This window comes from Notamacropus eugenii, chromosome 3 (assembly GCF_028372415.1).
Source record: "Notamacropus eugenii isolate mMacEug1 chromosome 3, mMacEug1.pri_v2, whole genome shotgun sequence".
Classification (NCBI taxonomy): domain Eukaryota; kingdom Metazoa; phylum Chordata; class Mammalia; order Diprotodontia; family Macropodidae; genus Notamacropus; species Notamacropus eugenii.
Window position 1 is genome coordinate 17,388,087 of NC_092874.1, and position 12,323 is coordinate 17,400,409.

At 45.7% G+C, this 12,323-nt stretch overlaps 1 protein-coding gene across 4 annotated transcripts in view; it reads left to right on the forward strand.

The window, feature by feature from the left end:
- The first annotated feature begins 1,215 nt into the window (after positions 1 to 1,215).
- SNX10 (sorting nexin 10) overlaps positions 1,216 to 12,323 on the forward strand; it is a 62,594-nt gene continuing 51,486 nt past the window's right edge. Inside the window, exons 1-2 of one of the 4 annotated variants that reach the window (XM_072650977.1) lie at positions 1,216 to 1,431; positions 1,933 to 2,085. The gene's annotated coding sequence lies outside the window, so the exon portion shown is untranslated. Of the gene's footprint in view, positions 1,432 to 1,589; positions 1,613 to 1,932; positions 2,086 to 2,125; positions 2,294 to 12,323 lie in introns of those variants that run through there. The other 3 variants (XM_072650975.1, XM_072650976.1, XM_072650982.1) reach the window with 3 other exon arrangements.

A 12,323-nucleotide genomic window follows, 5' to 3' on the forward strand; every position in this document is an offset into this window, starting at 1 on the left:
GGGCTAAGTCTACCAGAAACAGTCCTGGAACACTGTGTATAGTGTTCTCCTGGTTCTGCTCCTTTCACTCAGCATCAGTTCATACAAATCCTCCCAGGCCTCTCTGAAGTCTTCTTGTTCATCATTTCTTATAGCACAATAGTATTCCATTACATTCGTATACCACAATTTATTTAACCATTCCCCAATTGATGGGCATGCCCTCAGCTGCTATAAATATTTTTGTACATATGGGTCCTTTTCCCATTTTTTATTATCTTTTTTGAAATACAACCCTAGAAGCTGTCCTGCTGGGTCAAAGGGTATCCACATTTTTGTAGGCCTTTGGGCATAGTTCCAAATTGCTCTCCAGAATGGTTGGATCAGCTCACAGCTCCACCAACAATGAATCAGTGTTCCAGCTCTCCCACATCTTCTCCAGCATTTATCATCTTCCTGTTTTGTCCTGTTAGCCAATCTGATAGGTGTGATGTGGTACCTCAGAGCTGTTTTGATTTGCATCTCTCTAATCAATAGTGACAGAGCATTTTTTTCATATGACTATAGCTTTAATTTCTTCCTTTGAAAACTGCTCTTTCATATCCTTTGACCATTTATGAATTGGGGTCCCAATACTTTAGTCTGACATTCCACTAGGTGGTCTGGTGAATAGAATGCTGGACCTGGAGTCAGGAAGATCTGAGTTCAAATCCAGCCTTAGCTGAAATCCTTCCTAGCTGGGTAACTGTGGGCAAGTCACTTAAACTCTCTCTGTCTCAGTTTCCTCAACTGTAAAATGGAAATAACGACTTCTCCTAGTTCTCAGGATTGTTGTGAGGATCAAATGAGATACTGTTTGTGAGGACCTTGGCATATACGCTCTATAAATTCTTGTTTCCTTCCTCTCGCTTCCATTTTTCCTGATTCTGGGTCTAGTCCTATTTATAGGGAGAGACTTTCTCACAATTATCCCATTCATTTCATAGCCTTTAAGGCCCCTAAAGCACTTTCGTCCCCACAGTCCTATGAGAGGTAGTTAGGGAAAGAATGCTTTGATCCATTTCACAGATAAGAAAACTGAGGATCCAAGAAGTTAAATGACTTAGTTGCCCAAGGCTCCAAAGGGAGTGTGCGGCCAGTCTGGCACACCACCACCCAAGCCTAGACTCCTAGCTGGGCGCTTTTACTGCACTGAGGAGGAGAAACACACATTTATTTTTCCTTTAACAAGGGAAGGGAGCGTCAGGAGCTGAGGCTAGCGGAGCTCGCACCTAGCTGGTTCGGCCTGCGGGAGCAGCTTTCTCCAAGGTCGACCTTGGGCTATCAGAAGCTGCCTGAGCTCCGAGCTGGCCGCGGTTGCACAAGCCTGATTTTCCTTCTCCCCGCCCAGCTCGGGCCCTCCCAGGGGACTCCTGGGCCCAGTGCCTTCAGGAAACCCTTCCTGGACGGGAGGTACGAGTGAGTGGGGAAGAAGGAAGAAGCTGGGGACTAGGGTTGGGGCTGGGTCAGGAAGCTTGGGCAGTGGCTGGAAGCTGGGGCAGGGTCTGGGGGCAGGGTCTGGATAGGGGAGGGATCTGGGGCTGGACCTAGGGCTGGGTCTGGGGTTAGGTACTGGGGGAGCGTCTGGGTCAGGGTGAGGAGCTGGGGGCTGGGGCCAGGGCAGGGGCTGGGGCTTGGACCTCGGCTGAGAACGGGGTCAGGGTCTCTGGGCTAGGGCAGGGGGTCTGGGGGCAGGGGTTGGGTAGGGGAGGGATCTGGGGCTGGATTTGGGGTAGGGCCTGGGGCTGGGGCTGGAGGCTGGGCCGGGGGTGGAGATCTCGGGCTGGATCTAAGACAGGGTCTGGGTCTGGGCCTGGGGTAGCCGCAGGGGCTGGGCAGGGCTGGGCAGAGACAGGAGCAGGAGCAGCACCAGTCACATGTTGCAGCCCAGTCTGACTGTCCCCCTCCCCCCAGGACTCGGGGAGGCCTCCCCACATCCGCAGCGCGGCGTTGGACAGCTCTGCTCTCTGAGGCGGCTGCGTGGAGCCAGCACACCCTCCCCGCGCGTCCGCTCGCTTGCCTGCCTGCCAGTCTGTGCTCGGCCTCGCACCGAGGAAACCAAGAGCCGTAAGTGAGGGGAGCCGGGCTTCCTCTTCTGTCGCAGCGAGGGGTGGGGAGAGTGGGACAGCCTGGGCCGCAGATGTGTCGGCCCTGCCCAGCTGTGCTCCTCACCTGCGGGCGGGGCCGAGGGCCAGGTCCCGGGCGTTGGTGCGGACCAGCCTGGTCTCCACTTCAGGGGAGCTTCGTGTTTTCGATATGTTTTCCTGGGGAGGAGGTAAAGTATCATCGGAGTATACCGAGTCACGGTGCTCCGCTAACACAGTAGACCTCCCAGGGAAACCGTGGGGACCTAAGGACTTTCTGCCCTTAGGGAGTGTGGAAGGTTGGGCTCAATGAAAAGGAAGCTTCTGGAGGGTAGGATCTGGTTCCGGGATTTATCCTCAGGAAAGGGAGAGCCCGTCTGGGGAAATGGTAATGTCAAATCCGGGCAGGAGTTATGTTGGTCCGAGGATCACAGAGCGTCTGAGCATCATTTTTACAGACAGGGAAACTGAGGCCCAGAAGGGGCGAAGGGAATAATTACTTGCCGACTATGTGCCAGACCCTGTGCTAAGCGTTTTACATAATATTATCTCCTTCAGTCCTCACAACAACCCTGGGAAATTGGTACTATTATTACCCCCATCCTACAGTTGAGAAGACTGAGGCAGAGATTAAGTGACTTGCCCAGGGTCACACAGCCGGTAAGTGTCTGAGGCAGGATTTGACCTCGGGTCTTCCCGACTCCAGGCAGGGCACTCTATCCACTGCCCAGAGATGATGTGACTTGCCCCTGAATCGGTAGAGCTGGAATTAAAGACACTTGGCAAGCATTTCCCAAGCACTTACTGTGTGTAAGACGCCTTGTGGAGTGCTAGGGGTGCAAAGACAAAAGTGAAGCAAGGGATAGGGCAAGAAAGAAGACAAAGACCGGGGTTTGAATCCTGCCTCAGACACTTGCTAGCTATGTAACCCTGGGCAAGTCACTTAAACACCTGTAAAATGGGGATAACTAAAGCAGAGTTGCTGTGACAGTCAATATGTAATTGGTTATTAACTATTGATTATTAATTGTAATTAATATGCAACAGAGCTTTGCAAAGCTCTACATAAAATGCTAGCTTTCTTTTTTGTCTCTATTCTTAACATTCCTTTTTAATAGTTTTGAGTTCTGGATTCTCTCCCTGCCCCCGGCCCCTCCCCATTCAGTGAAAAGGCAAACAATAAGGCAGGTGATGTCATGCAAAGCATGGTTCTGTATTTAGCTGCTTTATTTTAATGAGCTTACCTGCCAATGGGGAGACATGTTTGCATGACATGCATGTACGCACATATAAAGTACATATGAGACCCCAAGCAGAGGCGCAAGGTACTCTGGGTGGAGATGCTGTGATCTTTGGAGGTAGGGACAGGAATCAGCCTCCAATCCCAGTCTGCTTTCAGACGCATTGTCCCAGAATCTCAGGTTGAGAAATCGGAAGGCACCTTGTCGGTCAGCTAGTTTAACTCCCGCGCTTTGCAGTTGTAGTAACTGGGACCCCCAGATATGCAGCATCTTTTCAAGGTCCCAGAGGACGTCTGCCTTGCCCTGCCCGCCTCCCCCCAGCAGCTGGGCCAAGCTCAAACACTGTCCTCTACAGGGAGCCTCTCCAGTTCCTCCCTAGCCCTCAAGCCTTCCCTCCTAGGCTTAGCCCACTTCTGCTCTGTTCAGGCCTACATATCAGCACTGTATGACATACAGTGTAACCTTCTGTATTTAGTTCTATATATCCTGCCTCAGTAGGATATGAGATCCTAAGTGCTTGTGGATTGGTTAATTGATAGGAAGTCTCAGCAACACAGAGCAGGTCAGACCCAAGCAAGCTCACACAGCAAATGGAATTCTGGGTAGGCAGATTGCAGATCTTCTGACATCTACAACCATTTCAAAGAAAACTCACTTAGAGCAGACCTTTTTTGAGAACGTATGCACAATGCCTTATTTTCTTCAAGAAAAGTAAATGGAATTGTAGATTAAGTGCATTTTCTAAAACAAGGCTGTTCAGTCTTGTCCTAGAGGAGAGAGGATGAAATCACACACTCTCCTCTTCTTGGCACAGAGGTAGGGGCTGTTGGTTTAAAATGGTGCATACACCGCCACTATCCCATGTTTTTTTTCTTGTTATAGGGAGGTTTTTTTGGGAAGAGGAAGGATATCAGGAAATAATCAGTGTTAAAAAAACCCCAAGGCTTCAATGAAATTTTTAAAGATGGCTCTTCGTAAATAATGTTCACTGTGGGCAACACTCTCAACTTGGCCATTTTTAGGGAGTAGATTGTAGAAAGGAAAGGCTTTGTAAGTGACTGACACCCTATTTATTTGGCAGTCTGATCCTGAGGCTCTAGGTGTGTGCTGGGGAGAGGGTGGGGAGTATGATTCAGAGATTCATCTGTTTCTTCATCTGTTAAGTGGAATGATGCCTCTGATGGCATCTACCTTTGGAACCTTCCAGAGTAATTTTTTATGTATGAGGTAAACACTACACTGTGCCCAGGGCAAGTGAGAGCCATTGCGCCTGGGGAGAGAGGGAAGGGTGATGGAGAGATTAAGACCCTGTGACATCTGGGAGGCTCTTGGGAGTGGTAAGAAGGGAAGATTTCTATTTGGGTATAGCTGCCTTGTGGGCCTCCAGACTGGCCAGGTAAGGTCGAGGGAGTTCACTACATCTCCTGGCTCCTCAGATTCCTCACCGTACCATGAGAGGCAGGGTTGGGGAGACCAGATGACCTCTGAGGTCCCTTCCAGCTCTGGGCCCATGATTTGATAATCCCAAGGGAAGATATGTGGTTCACTCAGGCTCCCACAGCTAATAAACACCCAGGCATGATTCAAACCAGGGAAAGGAATACTCTATGCCTGAGACGTTCCAGTCTGCAAAGACTCATGACAAGATGAGGTGTGGGTTTTTCTTGGCAAACACTCTCTCCCAACTCAAGTCTAGAGTCTTAGGCTAAAAATAGCCCCAGGTGTTTGGGAACATCCTAGATTGGAGAGCTGGCCCATGTCACCAGGAGCAAAACCACAATATCACCCAGTCACAATGACAAACTGGGACCAGTGTGTGCAAGGAAATACCGTCCAGCTGGCAGCTCTGGAGGTGATAAGGCACCCAAGGCCAGAGAATACAGCAACCTTAGCCTCGGCCTCCAGGTCTGCTGAATGATCCGGCTCATTCAGCTCTCTTATTTCTTCTGGCCTGTCAAATTTCTTTCACACCGAGGGCAGTTTGCTTTCCTCACATCTCTCTGTTGATTATGGACAAAATATGGATGGGACCAGTGGGGGAACAAGCAGGTTATAGCGCTTCCACAGCAAAGAATTAATTATGTTCTTGTTCAGTCCTGTCTGACTCTTGAATTTGGGGTATTCTTAGCAAAGATACTGGAGTGGTTTGCCATGCCCTTCTCCAACTCATTTCCAGATGAGGAAACTGAGGCAAACAGGGTGAAGTGACTTATTCAGTAAGTAAGTGACTTATTCATTTAGTAAGTGTCTGAGGCTGGATTTGAACCCAGGTCTTCCTAGGTTTCAGTCCAGGACTGTATCCATTGCACTATGCTGTCTTGTTCATATTGTCTCTCCTAGTGGAATATAAACTCCTCGAAGGACTGTTTCTCTTTTGTCTTCATATTGTTAGTATAGTGCCCAGCACACAGCATACATACAGTGCTAAATAAATGCTTATTGGTTGATTGATTGGCAAAGGATATTTTTATAGAAATGTATGATGGAAAAAGATGGGAAGATCACATAAGGAGAGCAGGAGGTTAGCTATGCACATGGTGGGTCCTTAATAAAATGAGGGTATGCCCTATTGATATCCTGTGGATGGGAGGAGGAATCAAGGAAGGCTCCCAGGTCATGGAGTGGACCCCCTCCCTCTATGGTGAACTTAGGCAAATACACGACTCCCCAGGCTGAGGAGGTTTCCACGGGCTGCATGGCTATGAAATCAGGAATCTGTGGCATATTGGAGGGAGTGCGTATTAATACATGGCTTTAATTGTACATGTATAACCTCTATCAGATGGCTTGCTGTCTTGGGGAGGGGCAAGGGAAGGGAGGGAGGGAGAAAATAAATTTGGAACTCAAAATCTTAGAAAAATGAATGTTGAAAACTATCTTTACATGTAATTGGAAAAAAATACTATTAGGTGCAAAAAAAGCCTTTAAAAATGTGTTTCTCTACTGTCCAGATGCTTAGGCAGCTAAATTAGGCCATTTTTAGTTATTTGGGAGAACAAAAGACAATAACTGACGTTTATCCAGTCCTGTCGTCTACCTGTTCTCATTTTTTTGGGGGAGACAATCAGGGTTTAATGACTTGCCCAGGGTCGTACAAATAGTATCTCAGATCCCCCTGACTCCAGTTTCGGTGCTCCACCTAGCTACATCTTCTCAGGTAGATCCTCAAAGCTGGCTCTGGGTATCACAGGGCAGGTTTTACTCTCCCCCTTTTACAAGTGGGGATCCTAAGGCTCAAGGGTTTGTCCCCAGTCCCAGAAATGTCCAGATGTGAACTCAGTGGTCTTTCTCCAAGCCTGGGGCTCTTCTGATTTACTCCAAGGCCTATTTGCTAATGAGCTTCCTAATAGAGCGTTAGTGGAGATTAGGAGAGGTTGTCAGGTCTAATGGGTTATCTATTTCAGGCTCCTCTAATCCATGGTATCGTGCCATGGGTCCCAGATCTGAAATGTCAGGACTTAGAAATGGGCGGGAGGTGAGGAGGGCCTGAGAAAACTGGCTCCTGCCACCCCAGCTCACAGGAGACTTGTATGTACCAGAACGACAACTTAATAATTTACAATGGGAAACAGAAGAGCCAGGCAGACTGGATGCTTTTACGGACCAGTTTGTGTATTTGATTCCCAGATGGTGATTGCTTGGGAAATAAGGAGGGAGGGCCCCTCAAAGTGGATGGGCTCAAGGAGTCTTGTTATTCATCCTTCTCGTATTTTGAAGGGTCCTAGAGCTGCCTTGTGGGCTTGACACTGTGTGCCTTATGCATTAAAGAGACAAAAGAAGTGGGTGAGTATTCCCATCAGAGGGCAGGGTGGTCTCCAATAAACACTGACATCCTTCTCTTTTTTTCTAGGCCCCACAAAGACCCTTGCCCTTGTGTTCTCTTAACATATGACTGATTCGTTTTTATTTTATTTTTTTTAATGCTTTGGGAGTTTGGAAGTTTATTTCATTAATTTACCTTTAGGCTACCTGTTTCCTGAAAAAAAAACAACACATAGTAAGATACTTAAATCTTATCGTTACTCAAGAAACTTCTTGTCCAGGGGTGAAGAGCCTGTGGCCTTGAGGCCACATATGGTCCTCAAGTGTGGCCCTCTGATTTTGTTCTGTTGGGATATTCCAAACATGTGACCTTGAGGCTGTAGGTTCCCCACCCCTGTTTCTCAAACACTGATTAGTCCTATCTTTTGTCACAACTTTTCCAATGGGTCAAAACCTCAGAATTGTTTTGATTTGTATTTCTCTAGCTATTGATGATTTGGAGCAATATTTTGTATTTTTAAAAACAGTTTACAATTCTTCTTTTGAGAACTTTAAAAAAAATATCCTTTCATTTGTTGACTGATTATTTTGACTACTTATCTATCTGCTGGGAATTAGCTCTTGGAGTAAAGTCCTGGTATTTTGGAAACAGAAGCAAAAGTAAGTAATGATTATTTTAAGGATGGAGCTTGGACCCTGGGGCAGAGGCAACTGGTGGCACACTGGATAGATCTCTAAGAAGACCTGAGTTCAATTCTGGCCTCAGACACTTTCTAGTTGTGTGATCCTGGGCAAGTCACATTACCTGTATCTGCTCGGTTTCTTCATTTCCAGAATGAAGATAATAATAGCACCTACCTCCCAGAGTTGTGGTGAGGATCTAATGAAATATTTGTAAAGAGTGCTTAATGCAGTACCTAGCCCCTAGTAGACCCTTTATTCCCTTTGTCCTTCCTGATGAGAAAATGTTCTCTCACACTTTTTAATGTGTCTGACTGTGGGTGTGCTGAAAGACCAGACTGTGACTGTAATAGGGTATGTGTCATCAGGCTGGGTTGATGTGTTGGTTGGTTTTGCTACAATGCCTTTTTTAAAAAACTTGTAAAATTTTTTTACAGGGGATAACTTGCTGGGTGTGTGAGGGATATATTAAAAATGAATGTGTTGTGAAAAACAGTATACAATAATAATTCATGGGAAAAACAACAAATTTCTCCATTTAAAATTAGATTTCATTTGTTTATATTAAAATTTTTTTTATTTCTGTTTCCAGTCTACTTCCTCTTTTGGGGGATTGAAATGACTTCTCACTTCTTCAAATTTCTTACTTGATTAATGACATCCTGTTGTGACTGAATCAGGGCTGGCCAATCACAATTCCTGGCAGGTTCCTCTTTTCTGTGGCAAATAGAGTCTTTCAGTATGACAATTTTCTATAGTCATTGAGCAGTAGAGCTGAAAAGATTCTCAGAGACCACTGAAATCCCCTCTTTCTCTCGCCTCCCCTCCAATTGTTTTATTGATAAGGAAGCCGAGCTTTATAACTTGCCATGTATACAGCTTGTTAGTGGCTGAGCTGGGGCTGGAACTTAGGTCTGCTGCTTTCTCCTTCTCTTTCCATGTGGCATTTCTTTGTCATGAGCTGAGGCTACAAAGCTTAGTATCTCCCTTGTTACGTTTCATATGAGGGAACACACTTTGCAAGAGAGATATCAAGACATTTCTCTAGTTCATCTTTAGTCCTGCTCTCTTGTGGTGCTGTGAGGTGTGAGATCATAGTCTAAACCTAATTTCTGCCAGACTCTTTTCTATTTTCCTCAGCAACTGTTATTGAGTAGGGAGCTTTTACTCCAGCAGTTGATTTCTTTCCTAATCTTCTATAAAGACTCAGTCAGGAGCTTCTCTCTCCCTCCCTCTACTTGCATGTCTTTCTCAGTAAGGCCCCAACTGAACTCCTCTTCCTTCTGTCCACTAATCAAAACTGGTTCTGTTTTCCACTTCTTATTTCTGTCTGTGACACATTCTTTCTTTCATTCAGGCTGGAAACTGGGGAGTCATGTTTAATTCTTTCCTTTCTTATGTTTATCTGCACTTCAGTAATTTTCATGTCTTGGATCATAGATTGAGAGAGAAAAGGGGCCTTATGGACCCTCTAGCCCAGTGCACTCATTTTATAGATCAGGCAACTGTGTCCAAGGTAGGTTAACTGGTTTTCCCAAAATGATTGAACCCAGGTTCTTGACTTTGTAACATTTTCTCCTATTTCTTTGTTTCATTCCATTCTGACTTACATGTTCCCGCTTCCTTAATGTCTTGCCTAGAATATTGCTGGAGTCCCTCTCTGATCTCCTTTCCCTGCGTGCCCTAATTCATCTTCCTCATTAGCTGCAGATTAATCTCCCTAAAATACATTTTCGTCTTGCAAAAACACCCCCAGATTCTTATTGCCTATAGGATAAAGTCTGAACTCAGTGAGTGCCTTCTTCAAGTATTACCACCATAAGCTACCTTCCCTCCACCCCATGTGAGTGGATGTGGGATGAGATGGGCTTGGAGAACTTGGGTTTGAATCTTATCCCTGAATCTCCCACCTGTCTGACCTCAGGAAAGTCATTTAATTTCCTGTTTCAAATGAAGAGTTTGGATTTTGATGCTCCTATCAACTCTAAACCATAATCTTCTTAATTGTCTCCCACATGTGACAGATTCTCTTTGCTTTCCATGTTTCCTTCTCTCTTCCTGTTCAATCTGCCCTCACCTCAAGGCCCAATTCAACTCCTCCCAATAGAATCATAGCAGTAACCCATATAGGTCACTGTTATAGATAGCCCACTTTAAGGGTCACAAAACATATTTCCTTAGTGTTAAATGGTGTCAATCTTATTAATTCCATTTATATAGGAGAAAACCAGAGGTGCTGACCTCCAAATCAGACAGCTAGCATGAGTGTTGGGGCGAGGGTCAGAATTTGAACTCAACTCCTCTGATTCCATGTTGAGTGTGTTTTCTATCACCCCATGCTGACTGTCTTCCTTAGGACACCAGGCAGTGTGGTATGGTGGGTGGGGCACAGGATTTGGCATCAATAAGAACAGGGTTCAGATCTTACCTGAGAATCTCAGTAGCTCTATGACTCCGGACAATAGCACTTAGCACAGTCCCTGGCATACAGTAGTGGCTGTATAGTTATTATTATTTTTACTTAACCAGTGTGGGCTTCAATTTCTTCATGTAGAAAATGAAAGGGTTGGACTATAGATGTCTCTTAAATGTTCCTTCTGGCTCTAAATCTAGGATCTGATGATTGAATGAGACTTACTTAGTCATCAGTGCTTTTACAGATGAATAAATAAATGAATGAGTAAGGCATTTATTAAACACGCACTGTGTACAAAGCACTTTGCTAAACCTTAGAAATAATAAATAGAAAAAAGCAAGACAAACTCTGCTCTCAAGGAGCTCACATTCTACTGGGGAGACAAGACAGATAAGCTACAGCTTTATTATCTATTATTAGGAAAATCAGACTTCACAGAAGGAGGTCCTTGGTAACTCGAAGGCTTAATTTCAGAAACTGGAGCAAATGGAGATCAAAGGAGACAACTATGTGAAGTGCTTAGCACACTGCCTGGCACACAGTAGGCATTTAATAAATACTTATCCCTTCCCTCCCTCCTCCAGACCAAGTGATTAGGAGGAGGAAGGGAAAGGAATGGCCGTCCTTTATTTAGCTAGTTCCCAATTGCTCCGGCCCCAGAGCTTTTCTTCCTTTCTTTGGTAAATATCTCTACCCCAAATGACCTGATGCCTGAGACAACGTTGAATTTGAAGGTAACTGAAGTTTTGAGATGCCCCATTAGGATCCAACCCAGACCTGAATCTCCCAGAGTGACCAGCTTGTCTTTAATTTTTGTTCTTTGATTAATGATGAATAATAAAGGGATAAATTAGGTGGCCCCCATGATGGTGTATTTGTCCTTGAAGATCCTACACTGGGAGGCAGCTGAAGTCATCTTCAAGGGCACCAGGGCTGCTGGCCCTCTTCTTCACTTTACTCATGCAAGAGAAAATATGTGTGTGTGTGTGTGTGTGTGTGTGTGTGTGTGTGTGTGTGTGAGAGAGAGAGAGAGAGAGAGAGAGAGACAGAGACAGAGACAGAGACAGAGACAGAGACAGAGAGAGACAGAGATAGAGACAGAGACAGAGACAGAGACAGACAGAGAGAGAGATAGAGATGGAGACAGAGAGACAGAGAGAGAGAGAGAGAGAGAGAGAGAGAGAACTCTGATAGAAAAGCTAGAGGCATCAATAAATTGAAAAATCTTTATGACAATAATCAAGATTCTAACACCTTAGAGACCTTTGAGTTCAGCCTGCTCTTCCTCCTCTACACCCTCATCCCCCAACTTCCATAATCTTATAGAAGAGGAAACTGAGGGCCCAGGAGGTTCAATGACTCCTCCAGGACAGAGATAATAAAGGTCAGAGGCAGGATTTGAACACAGGTTCCCTTGCACCAGATGTTGTTCTTTTGACCACACCATGGTCACCACCCTAGGCTGTGCCATTTTCTTCTCTCACTATTGTCATGGCCTCCTAACTGGTTGCCTTCCCTCCAGTCTGGCTTTCTCTTCCAGGCTAAAGCAGTCACCTCCAAGTTTGATCATGTTCCTCCAAGGGTTCTTACCATGGGGTTCACAGACTTCCAGAGTCTGTAAATTTCGATGGGGAAAGAATTACCTATTAATTTCAGTACATTTTTTCCCTTGGTAATCCTGTGTATTTTATGCATTTAAAAACATTATTCTGAGGTGACCAGAGACTTCCCAAGCGGTCCATGACACAAAAAAGCAAGAATTCCTCTATTTTGCCCTTACTCAAAAGCTTTCCATGATTCCCCGTTATCTAGAGCAGTGGTTTTCAAACTGATTTTGTTCATGGTACATAAGGATCCAGTCACAGTGAGTAAGTTGGCTCCCAAGTGAGCTTCTCTGGTTTCTGGGGTACCTGAGTCTCCAGACTTGTTCCACGGGATTCCTCTACCCTTCCTTTCCTGCCCCAGGACTCACTGCAAAGGCAGCAGCTCTCATTATCGGAGGACTGAGCTGCTCCTGTGACCTTCTGATGCCAAAGCTGGGGAGAGCGGGCATCTGCTGGGGGGCAGCAACAGCAGAATGGGGAAGTCTGCCTGTGGGGAGAAGTTTCTAGGCCAACACAT